The sequence below is a fragment of the Macrobrachium nipponense genome, chromosome 24, assembly GCF_015104395.2.
Source record: "Macrobrachium nipponense isolate FS-2020 chromosome 24, ASM1510439v2, whole genome shotgun sequence".
Classification (NCBI taxonomy): Eukaryota; Metazoa; Arthropoda; class Malacostraca; order Decapoda; family Palaemonidae; genus Macrobrachium; species Macrobrachium nipponense.
In genome coordinates this window covers 33874629-33891730 of record NC_061091.1, presented here as the reverse complement: position 1 = coordinate 33891730, position 17102 = coordinate 33874629, and the positions used below count along the sequence as shown (strand labels likewise).

The following is a 17102-nucleotide window of genomic DNA, read 5'->3' as shown; positions in this document are numbered from 1 at the left end:
ATTAATCATAATGATCATAGATATAATACATCAATTAACAAATATGCATAAAATATATGATAACAAATAAGCATTTAGATACGACGAAGAATTAAAAAAGGACTGTGAAACATTTCGAATACAGACAAGCAAACTAACCACTAAATATTTAGATAAATGCCATAAATAACGATGGTAACGATAGGTCTTCCTATATCAGGTTCTAGAAGTTGTTTTTTCTTTTCTCGTTAAAAAAAAAAAAAAAGGAGTCTAATAATCCTAAAGTCCAAAATTGCCAGTAGTCCGGCTTCTACATTTTCTCGAGGTGATGACTTAACCAGTACCGCTTCTGACGTAGTCTAAACTCTAAACAACGCCCTCAGTAACGTTGCCTTGTTTGTAAGTTTACTCAGAAAACCAATTATGTCTCCCTAATGCGACCATTTCAGAGGCTCCAACCTTTAGCAGTGCTCTACTGCGTTGTTTCGTTCATGTCTTTATAAAGTATATATATATATATATATTATATATATATATATATATATATAGATATATATATATATATATTATATATATATATATATAGATATATATATAGATATATATATATATATATATATATATAGTATATATATATATATATCTAATATTAATATATCTATATATATATATATATATATATATATATATATATATATATATATATATATATATATATATATATATATACATATATATAAATATCTATATATATATATATATATATATATATATATATATATATATATAGTATATATAAATATATATATTATATATATATATATATATATTATATAATAATATTAATGTCTATATATCTATCTATATATATATACATGTATGTATATATATATATGTATGTATATGCTATATACATATATATATATATATATGTATATGATACATACATATATATATATATATATATATACATATGTGTGTGTGTGTGTGTATGTATAGAGAGAGAGAGAGAGACGTAAAATATTAATTTTCAGCAATTGCTTTATTGGCTTGTTTTGGAAAACATCCTGCATGTATGTGTGTGTTTGTATGTGTGCGTGTGTTCTGATAACAGTAAATGTGCAGAGAGAGAAATTATTGCTTGGAATTACTTGGCCGATCTTGCTTGACACGATTAGGCTTAGACTGACGCTGGATACCACAGTGAAACCAAAATGACTCCGAACATGGCTGTTATTAGCTCTGTTGCCGAACTTCTTCCTGACTTATAATCCGTCTTAAAATCCTACTTATCCTTCCCTTTGATCCCTCCCACTGGCTGGCCAGAAGAAAGACCGTCCCGGGACAAGGCCGACTTAATTTACAGTCTGTAACGAGACAATAACAGTATTTTTTTTTTTTATCGCAAGGTATCATTCATTTTCATCAGTGTGTCTGGTCTGGATACAGGACATCTGTATAACTCATTTAGATGATTAGAAATTAAATTATCCTTATCCTACCCTGTTATCAAAACAGTTTAATGTATAATATCAAATCTTCATTTACTACGGCTTTCTTTTCCACTATAAATCAGCCTTTACTCGCTATCAAACTCTAGTTCTTTCGCTCATCTTACGTCTCATTTTACCCTATTCGACCTGGTGTAAGGAAGATATGGCAACGTTTTTGCCGCATCTGCATTACATCCCAACTTAGGCCAAGGGTTTAAGAATCAAATCTGGGACAAGCGGCAACGCCGAAAACTTGCTACAGTTTCGTCGTCATTTCGGTTTGGCTCAAGGTCCTTTAGATAATCTCACAATATCACCATGTATCTCAAGGATTTTGACTTGGCTGTAAGCGTTTTCGGGCGCCGGATTGAGTAGGGCTGTTGGTTATCCCCCATTTCACGGGTCATTTACTTCCCCTCGGCTAATCTTGAGAGAGATTACTGTATTGGACTGCTACTACAAGGCGGTTCGGCGATGGGTAACGCAGCATGTTGGTACTTTTGAGAAATAAACATTATTCCCGCTTCTTCTTCGTCTTCTTCTTCTTCTTCAGTGACTGCACACCTTTAACAGTAATATTTACTATGGATTAGCAAACTGTTTTAGCAAGTAAAGAAAATTCAGGGCCCATATTCCAATTTCTGCTTGATTGGTGAATGTTGGATTTTTAGAAGTAATGTTGCTCTTCAGCGAATGTTTCTCTACATGGTTTTTCACATTAAGTGCGAGCATTACCAGCGTTTCACAATATACTCATGTTTCTGCATTTAGCGTCAATGACAAACTTGTGATTAATGAAGCAACACTATACTTTTTTAGTCTTTTTAACTTTCTGTCGTATATTTTTTATTATAAAATGGTTATTAACAATTTTAAGCAAAGAAAATTTCTTACGCAAAAATTACATCCTAGTGATATACGAAATATTTGTATCAAGTTCAACACAAGTAAGTTTTTCAAGAAAAGGATATAAGCCTGTTTGCTGTTCCTAATTCTCCATAAATACTAAAGAGAAAAAAATTTGGAGAAATGTTTTGTTGTAAATAATCTGTCACTGCTGATCTCTCTCTCTCTCTCTCTCTCTCTCTCTCTCTCTCTCTCTCTCTCTCTCACTATTCTTTACTTTGAGTATTTTAAAGTTGAGGGAGACTTGTGTTAAAATTCAGAAAGACCCTTCCGCATAGGTGTTTGAAATGGCACTATAGACGTTGCCTCTGTACCTTTGATACCTTTAATAACAGCAATTGTGGAATCTGACATTCCATCCCTTGAATCTACCCTTTGGTAGGGGTATAGAAATACTACCACCGTAAGTCCTGCGTGTCGCCAAAGGCGACTAAAAGGACAGCTGCTGCCTTGTAGTCTTACTTTTTTAGTAAAAGGCTAGGCCCACCGCCAATAACTGTGGAAACTGCTGCCTTGCACTCTTACATTTTAGTTAAAGGCTAAGCCGACCGCCAATAACTGTGGAAACTGCTACCTTGCAGGTGGACTTTTTAGTCAAAGGCAAGGCCCACCGCCTATAACTGTGGTTGATGACAACAAGGGCACGCGGTCGTAAAAACCCCTTTGCCAAATAATAAACCATGCCTGATGTTGTAAGAAAGGTGCATCAGGCAACCGACCCCTTACTATAGGGATAACGATGGGAAAGAAGATTTAAAATCCCTTTAATGAAATTTTCATTTGACCAGTCACAAAAGCATTAACAATTATACTTCGGAAATGATTCGTCTGTATCCGTCCTTACCATATACACACAACTGTGAAAAGAAAAAGGCGTTGTATGTCCTTTTGATATTCCATACCACTTTCACTGGTGTAATTGGCGGGTTCAAATTCCAAGAATTACTCTTATCTATCGTATCTATCGGCAAGGCAGCCAATACGAAGTTTAGTGAATATGGAAGTCCTCTGCAACTTTGTCGGGTATAATTGCGCCAGGGAATAGCTCCGATGTCCGGTGGATTACTGATTTAAGGGAAAAGGAGTAAAGGATTATAGAAAAAGGAGTAGAGAATTATATAAGGAAATAATAAATGTACTTCTGGAAAAGTTTACTTAATCATAGATAAATTTTACACTTGCGTCATTACACTCATTCCGAAGTATTTTACATCAATTTGTAAACAACTTATGTAAAATAATAATTGTACTTTCTCTGGACGCGTCTCCTGTTAAAGGGTGGTTTATTCGTCTGTAGGCTTTGTTCATGTTATCTGGTAAGAAGGGAGAAAATGGAACGAACCCAGAGTATGTTAGTGGTTAAATTAGTATCTTTCTTTTACTCTGCAAGTTATCAGTTTAAATTATCATTCAAAGATTTCAGGCTGGAAAAGTAAAGCATTTATTGCAGTTTTAAGGCTAAGTGTATTTTAAGTAATGTTGGCATTAACAAATAGTTCAGAAACGTATAAGTATATAAAAGTCGTGATATTTTAATGAAGACGACGCCTATGCAGTTAGAGTCCTTCTTCAGAGAAGGGGCGAAACCTTGCAAATAATCCCTCTGAAAATAACTCTATGTTTGAAATTATAAATAAACATTGCAAGATCAAAATGGAAAATATTAGCCCTGGATTTATGAGTGAACAGGAGAAAAACAGTATTTTGAAGCTGGATAAAGGCACTGAATACTAATAGAAATAACCAGAATATGAAGGAATGCTGTGTCTTCTAACTCACATTTCGTCTTGTGAGATTACATGAGACAAACATGCCATTACTATTATTTCTTTCGCTTAATTTCGAAACTAATGTAGCTATTATTGGTGGACTCAGAAGATGTCTTGGACTATGCAACAACTAATTCGCCATTCCAACAATTAGCTCCCACCGACTATGATTGATGATAAAAACAGAAATAAAAAATTTAAAAAAAGTTACAGCGCACATCCACAGACAGTTTCACTTAGGAAAGCAAGTTGTGGATGTTGAATGTAAATGAAAAAATAAAGGCTGAAGATGCTGAGTTGAAATATTTGTGTAGCAGAAAAAAAAGAAATATTGAAATATGTTGGATCTCTGCTCATGTAAGGATTAAAGAAAATGAAGAAGCTGTTCAAGAGGCCAAAGAAGCTGTCCACATGAGAGCAAATGTAAAAATCCAAATCAGTGATTATGTAAGAGATATAAAACAATCATGGTAAATAAATATATATATATATATATATATATATATATATGTATAATATATATATATATATATATATATACATGTAATTGTAATAGCCACAATGCCCTCTTAACTTCTCGAATTCTTCGAGCTTTCATGGATTCGCTTGTCACTTGTCACTCCAAGTCCTTTAAGAGCCAAGTGCAAGATATATGAAGAAATTATGATGTCCGGTAGCGGGAAACGAACTCTGGCCCCATAATGTGACCTCATTGTGATTATGGGACCTGGGTTCGTTTCCCGCTACCGGACATCATAATTTTTTCATATATCTTGCACTTAGATCGTAATGCTTTGTAGCGACAGCAAATCCAAAAAAGTTGGAAGAATTCGAGAAGTTGAGAGGGCATTGTGGCTGTTACAATTACATATGTATTTGGTAAAAAGTGACCATTTGATTCGTCATATATGTTAATATTTGTGTGTAGTATACTTATAATTCATTTAATATCACATATATATATATATATATATATATATATATATATATATGTATATATATATATATATATATATATATATATATATATATATCGACCTTGGAATTGATATATTTTCATATATGTAAACCGAAGGGGAATTTTTAGTTGATAACAATTTCGTCCCCTCATGGGATCGAACCACTGTTCACTGGACGGTGGTTCGATCCCATGAGGGACGGAATTATTATAAACTAAAAAATTCTCCTTCGGTTTACATATATGAAAATATATCAATTCCGAGGTAGAGCGAATTAGATGTTAAAGGACATTTGTAACTTGAATAATTTATATGAATCACGGTGATGTGATAATTATTCATATATATATATATATATATATATATATATATATATATATATATACATATATATATTATCATAATATATATATATGTATATATATCATACATATAATATATACATATACATTATGATACATATATAAATCCACCATACGTCTTATTTTTCTGGGGATGCCTGGTACCAGAAAATCTTGCCTTTCCTGTTTTCAACAAGTCTGCCCTTGGAAGTTCCAGGGCAGTGATTCGTAAACTGGGTGACGCGGCACCCCAGACAGTGCCTAGTGGTGCCACAAGATTGTCATGAGTTATTTCTTGGCTAGATCGTCTCAATGAACATTTGTAAAAATAAGAAAAAAAAAGAAAAAAGTCTTAAATAATGATGAATTATTATCAGTGTCTACTTTAATATTAACACACAGACATATATACGTGTATATATATATATATATATATATATATATATATATATATATATATAATATATATAATATATTATATCTTCGTTGCGTATAGTGGAACGGTGAAGAAGGGATCCCACGGTAATAATTACATTAGTTGGGGTGCCATTACTACCGCTGGCTTTCGGATTTTCTTGGTGATGGCATTTGCAAGAACTGACCGGTGGTATATGTATTTGCGCGCTCGCCTTTGTGTGTATGTTTGTGCCTTAAGGCTGAATTCACATCGAGAATTTATGATTCTACGGATTCTTCAGCGTTTCCGGAATTGTCTCTCTGAAAGGCAGAATGGACGTTGCTGAGATCATCTTCGCCCGTTTCCTTCATTACTTAGCAATAAGATCACTTCGGGCAGGGCTGCCGGATGTGCATTTCGGCGGAATTAATTGCAATAGTTTTATATACATCTAAGAGACGAAATCAATTTATTTGACCAGATGTCCTGGTTTACAGTCAAGTTAAAAAAAAACTAAAAAAAAATGATGATTTTGATTATCTTTATACTTTCGCTTTCGAACAATTTCATTTGCCCAAGTCGAATTCGATGCCCGTGAAATATCACTATTATTATAATCAATGGCTACCGTGCGATTTCCATTGTTAATGTGTTTTAGCAAGTAGGAATGTCAATCCAGAAGCCCTGGAATGGTTTTCCACTTAAGCAGGCTTATGTATGATCCTCAAGTGGCACTAATCCACCCAACGAGATTAGATTATGGCACGTGTACACCGAAGGAGGAAGAGCAGCCTGGAGAAGCGTCTTATCTCTGCCGAAGACTCTTTGGTTCAGACCTCAAGGAAAAGCAAAACCAATTATATTTATTCCTTTCTCGTCCTCTCCTTCCGGTCTTTGACCTAAGGAGATAATAGATTATTGATTTATACGTATATTATATCCTTTGAGTTACTAAGGTCATCGTTTCATGGACTCATTTGTGCCAACAAAATGTGACTCCTATTGGTTTTTTTTTTTCTCTTTTCCCTGCAAGTTTTCAAGACATGATTTCTGATGTTTTGTTGCCATGATAAACTGTTTTGAATTCAAACCCTTTTCTGAGTTTCAGAATGATTCTATTGTTCACTTATGAAAGAAACTCCATTTAATGATAACTATTGATTGGAAATCGTGATGCATGTGCTTTCACAAAGTCAAAAGTTGCATCTGAAATCAAGTGCACTCGAAGGCGCATTTTTATTTGCAGAGGCCAATGGGAGGGGCATCTTAATGACTTTACCTTACCCAGGCTACTCAAAAACAGAAAGTGTATTTAATCATCGTGGTAACTAGAAGAAAGAAGTCAAATCCTCATCCTGACAGTATAGGGAAAGAAGTGGTTGCTGAACGGGTCGATAACGAGAACTGCCATCTTCCAAATAATGTGTGAGGGTAGGTGGCCTGGCAAGTGGCACGAGATCACCTGATAGGAAATTGGACTTTGGAACGTTGACAGAAATATTACCGTAGAAAATCAGAGATTGGAATTTTTTTTGCATTAGGAGAAGAGAACGAAGGTATAGGGGATAACCTTGAGAGGAATTACTTTCATTAAACTGGATCCTTTCGAGGAGGAAGACAGAAACGTTGAAGCCCCGCAAGTGAAAGCGCTTTACTCAAAACCGGGACTAATGGACCCAACATGAAGTTGAAATAACTGAGATGGAAATTAGACTTTGTGGCATCTAAACACTACTCCCAACTTAAGATGCTGATTTACTGATACAACTATGTAATCTGACTAGTTGGAGTCGAGAGAGCAAATTAAATTTGCATTATTAATTTTAATACAGAAAGAGACAGCCATGATGCATATTTCCCGCATTTCTTGAAATATAACAATTTACATTGTCTTCCTGACTAACCCCGTTGGTTAGTAACAGTGTAATTGTAAAGTCTCGGTAACCTTTTCAGACCTTGTGTGTATGTGTGTGTGTGTGTGTGTGTGTGTGTTTTTTTGTTTTTTTTTTAATATTCCCGTGACTACGTATTACAAGGAATTATAGAATTAGGAATGCAAAAAGAACTTTTGCTACCGAAAAGAATTTTAATTTATGTGTTGCATTTATGAATAAAACCTACAAAGAAAATGAAACAGGGAAAATAATGAAAACCGCGAATGAGTTGCCTATTTAAAACTGAGTGAATGTTCAGCTGTAGTATTTCAAGGTAGTATGCAGAGAGAAAATGTGAGTGACAACATGAAAATGAATCAAACGACCGAAGTAAATGAGAAAAAAGCGTGCAGAGAGAAATTTGAAATTGAAAAAGTGGAATACGAACGGACCAATAAAAATACATATATGAAATAAGAGAAAATACTTTTGCGAGGTATGTATACAAGACAATTGAATAAGTCAAAATTTCTTAGCAGAGACCGAGCGTAAAGTTTCAAGACGAGGAATAAGATATAAATAAAAAGAAAGTTGTAAATATATATATATATATATATATATATATATATATATATATATATATTATATATATATATATATATATATATATATATATATATATATATATATATATATATATATATATATATGTCCGTGTTTGTGTATTACATATGTGCGTGTGTATGCCGCGCAATTAGTTAGCTCAGAGGGTTCTTTATAAACTAGTGTACAAAACCCTCAGTAATTCTAGTAGTTTTTTGAAATGGTAATTGACATAAAGAGTTTTGATCGAGAGTTCTAGTTTGTGAAAATAGAGTTTGAAGCTGTAATCCAAATATTATGAAAAGTCAGGATGATATTTTAAATCTTTAATGCTTATAGGAGATTAGATATTATTATGTCTAAAAAAAAATTTTTAAGTAATGCAAATGATTTTTAAGTAAAATAGAATCTTTACGTAAAATACGAAGAACCATCAATAATAGTATTAACAATAATTATGAAAAAATAATTATAACAAGTTGGTTTTTTAGAAATGTAAGTTTTTATCGACCAGAGATGACTGATGCACTGCGTCGTGCTTAATGTAACATAAAGCCTGGGAATATTGTGCCTGTTCGTGGTTCATAACTGATTAGCATTTTAATTTTACGTTTATCAGCCAAAAAACTTGAAGTGAGCCATAAAATGAGGTTGAAGAAATCACAACTCAATATCAGATCATAAACAATGTTCAACAATTCTGAACTTGCATGAGAAGACAACTCTGATGTGCTTTGCCTCCATCACAGACGACGCGACGCTTGCGAAGAAGGTAAAAGTTTACAAGAGGATCAACATGTTGCCATCAATGGTCAAGAAGCCTCCACACCTAGACTTTGTTTGAGGTGCCTGACCGCCTGACTACTCGGTTACTGACTGCAAAAGCTGTTGTAGTTGTGTATTCTTTGTAAAGTGCTCACTACAGCAACAGTGCAGATAGGAACTTGAGTAAGATTAAACCGAGAAACAACGAGAAGAAAGAGAAATTGCTTAATTTGAATGAATAGACTCAATGAATGAAGGAAATGCTCAAACAAAAATCATACAAATCGTATAAAAAAAATATTTGGTGAACGTTTGACAAAAACAAATTGCTTTTACGAAGCTTATTACATAAGCGTACATTACCTGCTTCATTTGGAAGAACTTTCAAGAAATTTAAAATTGTTTAGGACTACTACTGTGATTCTCTTGACTCAACAAAATAAGAGCCGTTTCATTACTAATTTACAAGTTGTTTATAGTCTTAAGAATGGAAAACAGAAAATATCTGATATTTGCTTTACTGAGTTCTTAAGAAAGCTGATCTTTGCAAAAAAAATAAGTACCATGTAAGAGAGAAGCGTTAGTTCCTGAAGGCCATAAGATTATCGAGATGTCAGAACTGTTTATTGATGATATTTAGGTGATATGCTTCCTTAGGTTATATCATTCAAATTTTAATTTCTTTTGCTCGTCAGAAATTTATCAATTTTGGCTGACTCGCTTGACGTTTTTGGACCACTAAATGTATGATTTTAAATTTGACGGACCACTGATATGAATAAAAAAAAAGGTAAATACATCTATATAATAATAGATAGAGAACGTTTTTTATATTAATAATATGAAATGTACTTATTAAATATAACAAAGTTATAGTTGAGTTATTAAAAAAATAGAAAATTTGAAGTTTACTCAAGTATTACACATTTTAGTGTTGATATTTGTTCACTGCTGTCTGGTTCATACTGAGCCAGGAACGTTGACTGTCCTTCTCAGACTCAAACCCAAACGTTTTGAAACGTATTTTGGACTTTGAAGCAATAGGAATACAATACTCCAGTTTTATTTGATCTGCGTTTTATGTATACCACTCGGGATAAATTCATATTTATAATGTTTAATTTATTGTACTTGATAATGGTGTTTTTTGCATGTTAAATGTTGGTTCCAAATTTTTAATGCTAAGTCGCCCTAAAATGCTTAATCCAGCATTAGAAATAGTAGACTGGTAACACTGGGCTCTCTGTCTCCAGTGCAGATTGTATCAGGGTTGCCTGAAGAGGATGAGGACAACATGAAAATTGAAATACTGTCTGTCCCAATTTTTTTGGGGACCATCAAATTTCTTTAATTAAGGGTGGTCCGTGGACAACCAGTTGGCGACCGCTGTTTGATAGCATGCGAAGTAGGAAGTTTTAAAGCATTTCATTCTCCATTGTACTTCTGTTCCAGATATCATTTCTGATAAATTACACGAAATCTAGGAAAATTTTTCTGGTAAATTACACGAAATCTAGGAAAAATTTTCTGATAGATTACGCGAAATTTAGGAAAATTTTTCTGATAAATTACACGAAATTTAGGAAACATTTTTTGATAAATTACACGAAATCTAGGAAAAATTTTCTGGTAAATTACACGAAATCTAGGAAAATTTTTCTGATAAATTACTCGAAATCTAAGAAAATTTGCCACAGGGAAATCGGAATAAATCGAATAGCAACGCAGTGCGAGGTAGATTGAAGATATTTTGAAGCAAATCATCTATAGTTATAGCCTAAGCGAAGTACGATTTTCCTAACATTTTCTTGTCCTTGTGGGAGGTGAGGAAAAGAGTGACATAGTAATCATAGTAAAGCTATTTTATAATTGAAATGCTGTAACCCAGTTGCTCTAGAAACTGACTTTTGGCCTACTGACGAAAATCTGAAAATAATCTACTCTGTTGAGTTTGCTAAATCAGATATTTTATTGCATTGCTCGAGGTAGCTAGTGTGGCTTGGATGGGTTCATGGCACTATTGTGTTTCAAATTTCTAGGCGTTGTATTGGAAATTTCCAAATTTATTTGTTTTTAAATTTCGAATAGATTAAATCTAATAGAATCTTTCAGAGTGGATTATGATACCTAAAAAAGGTTTAGTATAGATGTATAGTTTGACCTTTCGCAGTATAGAAAAAATGATAATTGAGGTAGAATTGACCGCGAGACACATTGATATAAGATGTGAAAGAAATTTACCGTGTCATTTGCTGAACCAGTGTTATTCATTTGTTCTTATTTGGAGCATACTTTGGAGTTTCCTTTCCTAATCATAGTTCGACTGTTTCAATTTCGAACATTGAATTAGAAAGTCACAAAGTTATTCTTGGCCAAAATCAGGAGAGCTTGAGAATACCGTGATCTATATTTTATTCTAATTTCTTAAGTATTCAACACGATGTTAAACGCATAATACTAGACATTTGTGTTTAGAGTGTGAAAATTTGAAAAAATTGAAAAAAGTCGTCATGGAATCCTAATGATGACGACCACAAGAACAGAAACATTTTTCAATTTTTCCACATTTTCTTAGGTATCAACTAAAACCTGAGAACCCAAGGTTGAGATAAGCTTTTGATACTGATATATATTGTTGTAATATTTATTCAATGCTTTGTAGATTCTTGTCAGCATATCTTCTTTTAAAAGTATCTGATTGTTTCATACACAGTATAGGATATTTACCTGATGTACAATGGCATACACACACACATACACACACACACACACACACACACACACACACACACACATATATATATATATATATATATATATATATATATATATATATATATATATATATATAGTATATATGTATGCCATTGTACATCAGGTAAATATCCTATACTGTGTATGAAACAATCAGATACTTTTAAAAGAAAAAAAGCTGACAAGAATCTACAAAGCATTGAATAAATATTACAACAATATATATCAGTATCAAAAGCTTATCTCAACCTACGGTTCTCAAGCTTTAGTTTTCTGTAAATGAGAACTACTGTGATGGCTATTTGTCTGTCCGTCTGCACGTTATCTGTCCTCCCTCAGATTTTAAAAACTACTGAGGCTAAAGGGCTGCAAATTGGTATGTTGATCGTCCACCCTCCAATCATCAAACACACCAAATTGCAGCCCTCTGTCCTCAGTAGTTTTTATTTTATGTAAGGTCAAAGTTAGCCATAATCAAGCGTCTGACACCGCTACAGGTGTCAACAACACAGGCCACCACCGGGCCGTCGCTGAAAGTTTCATGGGCCGTAGCTGAAATTTTCAGAATACTATTATACGCTGTATAGAACACTGGATTGCGGCGAAGAAACTTCGGCACATTTTTTACTTGTTTCATTTCCATTTTACTTTATGTTTTAAAATACATCTATTTTTGTTATGATAAGAATATGAATAATATGATTGAATGTATTTGCGACTGGCCGCGTAAGCAAACATAACTGAACTTGGTCTGAACACTTTTCCGTTGGACAAATTGTCGAGAAACTAGCTTTTGTAAGGATTGCGAGAAGTGAATTTCGTTGTGGAAATGCTTCCGTCCCCATCAGCTGCTTATTACCTTCCCGCAATCCCGGAGCCCCTCCAACTCCCTCGTAATCCCTCTGCCAACTGCCATCTAGTAATCCAGAGACAACGACAACTGGATGACCTTTTTTGGCTTCTCGGCGTTTTACCTGGTTAGCTTTACGAAGATTTATCTGTGGTTTTTGCAACAACTTCTCCTCCGGGTGAATGGCAACTTACTCATAATCGTCTTTCTAAGCTGGTCGTCTACGTTTCTCAGCACCAACTACAGCACATTTTTTCTCTCCTCTGTTAGGTGGGATATGTTTAGGTACACGGTCACTGTTCTCTTGTAGTTAGGTTTGCTTGTTCTCAGTTGTTCAGTGGACGTTCGTATTTGTTTGTTGTCTGCTGATCAGTGGACGATCATAATATATATATCTCAGAGCTAGTTTGTTTGATTGGCTCTCGACGTGGTATTTTTCTGTGAAGTTTCCCCAACTTTTATACAGTGCATAAATTGTGTAGATATTCTCTTAATATACGTAATTTTGTATAGAAAATGAATCAAGGGAAATTTTGATATAATCTCATTATTGCTAAAGTCTTTATTACTCCTACTGTCAGTGAGTGATCTCAATTGCAGCTGAGGTACAAAGACAGACTAATTCTTCCCACAGAGCCACCCCTCACACACACCCCTATCCAAACCATACAGCACTGTGTTTAAGTACCTACGCATAATGCGTCGTTCCTCTCCCTCCTAACGCCTGAGATTTCTACACTCTTAACATTCTCTACATATGACCAAGCGCCCTCAAAAGGCGGTGGTCTGTTTTTATACCCTCGCAAATCACCCTTCTCAGTCTTTCATAGTGTACTACTCATACTTTGCAAATGATTCTGCTTGATAGCAACAACCTTTTTTTATATTTTTCTTAACTTAACATTACTCATATGTAATTCTCCTAAAAGAGATTTGGCTCAACAATCCCTTCGTGTATTGAGAAGTTACCTGTCATAGATACTCTTCTTCTCTTTAAATCTTTTTCACAAACCTTGCCATCTTCTCTGGGACACCTGTTCGGTGACGTATCGTACTATATCATATTTACTCACAAGTGTCTACAAAAATAGTCGGTTCCAGTCTTCCTTCTCCCAAAAGGATATCTATTGTTCCATGTCTCCATCACAACAAGTTTTTGCTCGCATTCAGCTCTCTCCTCTGACAGACACCTCTAAACTCTCACCAGGTTCTACAGTTTCTCCACAGCACCCTATTATCTGAAAGTATCTTCCAACTCACACTGTATTGACGACCAATAAATATTCTCAATTAACAACTTTGCATCTATATCAAATGTTCTTCCTATGATTTCTTGCATCACTCCACCCATAAAGGCATTAAACAGCCACGGAGACAGCAAAATCTTGTCACAGATTCTCTTTTTCATAAAAACGACCTTTCTCCAACCTGCATATGTTTCTGTAACATACGAGTATGCATGTACTTGAGACAAAAACTTTTGATTTCTGAACAAATTGCTCTGTACATGATACTTGCTGAGCACACGTTGATTTTTATCTAGATCATTTCTATTAAAAGCATATTTTTACGTCCATATACGTTACATGCAGCCTTTTCCCTCGATTCGTAAACCTCTCACATAACCAATTCATGATAAGCACATGATATACATACCATTTTTCCTAACTGAACCAATACTGCTGCTCCCCTAAAGTTCTTGCTTTCGTAATCAAAACAATACCATGCACCCTAACGCTTATGTAGGTGGTGATGTCATTGACCACTAATCCACAAATTTACCTTCCCCATATTTTCACACCTGCAACGGAGCCATTAGTTCTCTCATCCGTTGTTTTGGAATATTTCCTTTACGGACATATTTTATACTTGCATAAAATAAACAATTCTTTCTTTTTTATAATCACTAATTTTATCACGGTTTTACACTGAGGTTTTTATGCAGAGTATAATTTTATAGTATTCCAAATCATAGTTGCCGCTAAGGAGCCCGAAGGAGAGGACACCTATAGAAGTAAGTATCAAGAAGAGGAGCATCAGACGAAGGTACATATTGCCTTAATTAAAGCTGATGAAGGAGATGTCCGAGTAGAAGGAGGCCTTGCAATAAACCCTCCCTTGTCTAAGGCTCAGTAAAGGTGTAGTTTTGGTGTGCAATTTTTGTATCTATGTTGTGGTTGCAGGGGAACATGATTGCGCTGGCGGGACTGGGTGTGAGGAGGGGTTTTGGGGGGAGGTTGATGTCTCAAGGTGCCCTAAAGAAAAATGACAGACGGCGTGAGCAGGCACGTAACATTTGAACATGTCGAAGCGATCGCGGCTCTCCCCGCATGCTGGGATAGTTCGTAGCGACGTCCCGACTCCACCCCGAATACACACGATCATAAATACGCATATCGGGATATTTTCGTAGTACTTTCGTAAGCGGTTTCCAACTACCAATTTCCGTTCATGCGTGGGCATACGTGACTTGATACGTGAATGTGCGAACGGGGCTTCAGACTTTTCACACCCCGAAGGTTCCTGAGACAAGTGCGAATACCAAAATACCGTTTACCCCGTCCTGTTTTCCTTTTCGGAAATCTGTGCCCAGCAGGTCATTATATGGATAGAGTTAACCTTTTGAGTGAGCGGCCATGTTTATGTGTCTTGGGGTAAGAGATGTGGAAGTGGATAACGAAATCCGAGGCAATATCCAGTATCCAAATGTACCTCGCCGTGACTGAAAGCGTTCTAGATCAGTCACTTGATGAGAGATGACGTTGTACATTTATACCAGAACATGGGGAAAATCATAAGTAAACCGGGTTACATTATCTGCAGCCTCCCAGTTCGTTTTAACAAAGAAATTTCCTAATTACTTCTTCATCCAGGATGAATATAAACTTTCCTCCATCTGTCGCGTAAGCCTGCGCGGCCGGCGAGAGCTCGGAAAGCTTGGGGGGTGGGCAAGTGGTTCGCTAGACATTGTCAGTGAAAAGTCCGTCCGTCGTCACTTTGGCGTTCTTAACATTTAATTCAACCTCCTTCTGACTACTCAGGCATCCAGAGAAACAAGTGATAAAAAAAAGTAAAAAAAAATGGTGCAAAGTTTCTTCGGCACAATCGAGTTTTCTGTACAACTTATAATGCTTTAAGGAACTCAGCCACGGCCCATGAAACTTCCAGCTAAGACCCGGTGGTGGCTTGTGTTGATAGCACCTATAGCGGGCTAATCGCACGACCATGGCTAACTTTAACCTTAAGTTAGATAAAAACTACTCGGGCTAAGGGTCTGTAATTCGGTATGTTTGATGATTGGATGGTGGATGATCAGCATACCAATTTGCAGCCCTCTAGCCTCAGTCAAGATATTAAGATCTGAGGGCGGACAGAAAAAATGCGGACGGACGGACGCACAAATAGCATCTCCATAGTTTTCAGACTTCAAGAAGTGCCTCTTTAACCTTTCACCAAGGAGGAGTCAAGCAGGAGTGAGCATCAAGGGTAACCCAGGTTCTCGTAGATTCAAACACCGACACCTGAGGACGATCTCCTAAATCATGTCGAAATTCTGCCTTTTTCATTTTTAACTCTTAGTGCCTCCCTCCTTCCTTATCGTTATTCATTTAGCTTTATATAATAATTTTCCCCCCGGGTTATATGACCTACCCTCTTCTCGACTTTCTGATATTAGCTTCTACATCCCTGCAAGAGCGTGTCAGAGAGAGGATGGATTTTACTGCTCTGTTTTGTGATAATCCTGATGCGCTAAATGATGACAACCGTCCACTGCAATGCCATTAATACATTTCTTCACCCGCTTAGGTCTAACATCACCATTTGTAGTTTTGTCTTCATTTCTGCACCATCATAACTCAGGTGAATTTTTCCCCATGAATTGTGTATGCGCGCGCGTGTTGAGAGAGAGAGAGAGAGAGAGAGAGAGAGAGAGAGAGAGAGAGAGAGATAAATGATTAGTTTTTTTGTTGCACTGCTGATACATTGATTAATGACACTCATTAATTATTCTAATCTAAATTTTTCACATTTTCAGAATCCATGAACCGTTTTTGTTTTGGATTTTCTGGATCCCTGCACCTTCGTGAGCTTGGTGAGTGTTAACATTGAGTTTGGTGAAGCGTTCCCGTTTTGGAGAAGGTTATTCAAAACGATTCTGTGTTGTTTGATCAAATTCCTATGTGTAAATTGACCTTTTTTTTATTTCTTTTAACTTAACAGTAGTCTTGGCACAAGCGTTCATCAATTTGGGGTCAGGGGTGGCCACGCCCCCCCAGAATATGGAGTCTATGGGGTCCGGGTGCCACACCCCCCAGCAAGTGGTCTATATGGGGTCAGGGTGGCCACACCCCTTTTGGGGGTTTTGGGGGTTGTCCCGCCCCTTTTTAGGCCTCACGTACGTACATGAGCCA

At 35.6% G+C, this 17102-nt stretch overlaps 1 long non-coding RNA gene across 1 annotated transcript in view; it reads left to right on the top strand.

Moving 5' to 3' along the window:
* The window catches only part of LOC135204140 (uncharacterized), a 321292-nt gene extending 304509 nt beyond the window's left edge, over positions 1–16783 (top strand). Inside the window, exon 4 of the long non-coding RNA XR_010312111.1 lies at positions 16727–16783. This is a non-coding gene — a long non-coding RNA (uncharacterized LOC135204140). The remainder of the gene's footprint in view (positions 1–16726) is intronic.
* The last annotated feature ends 319 nt before the right edge of the window (positions 16784–17102 follow it).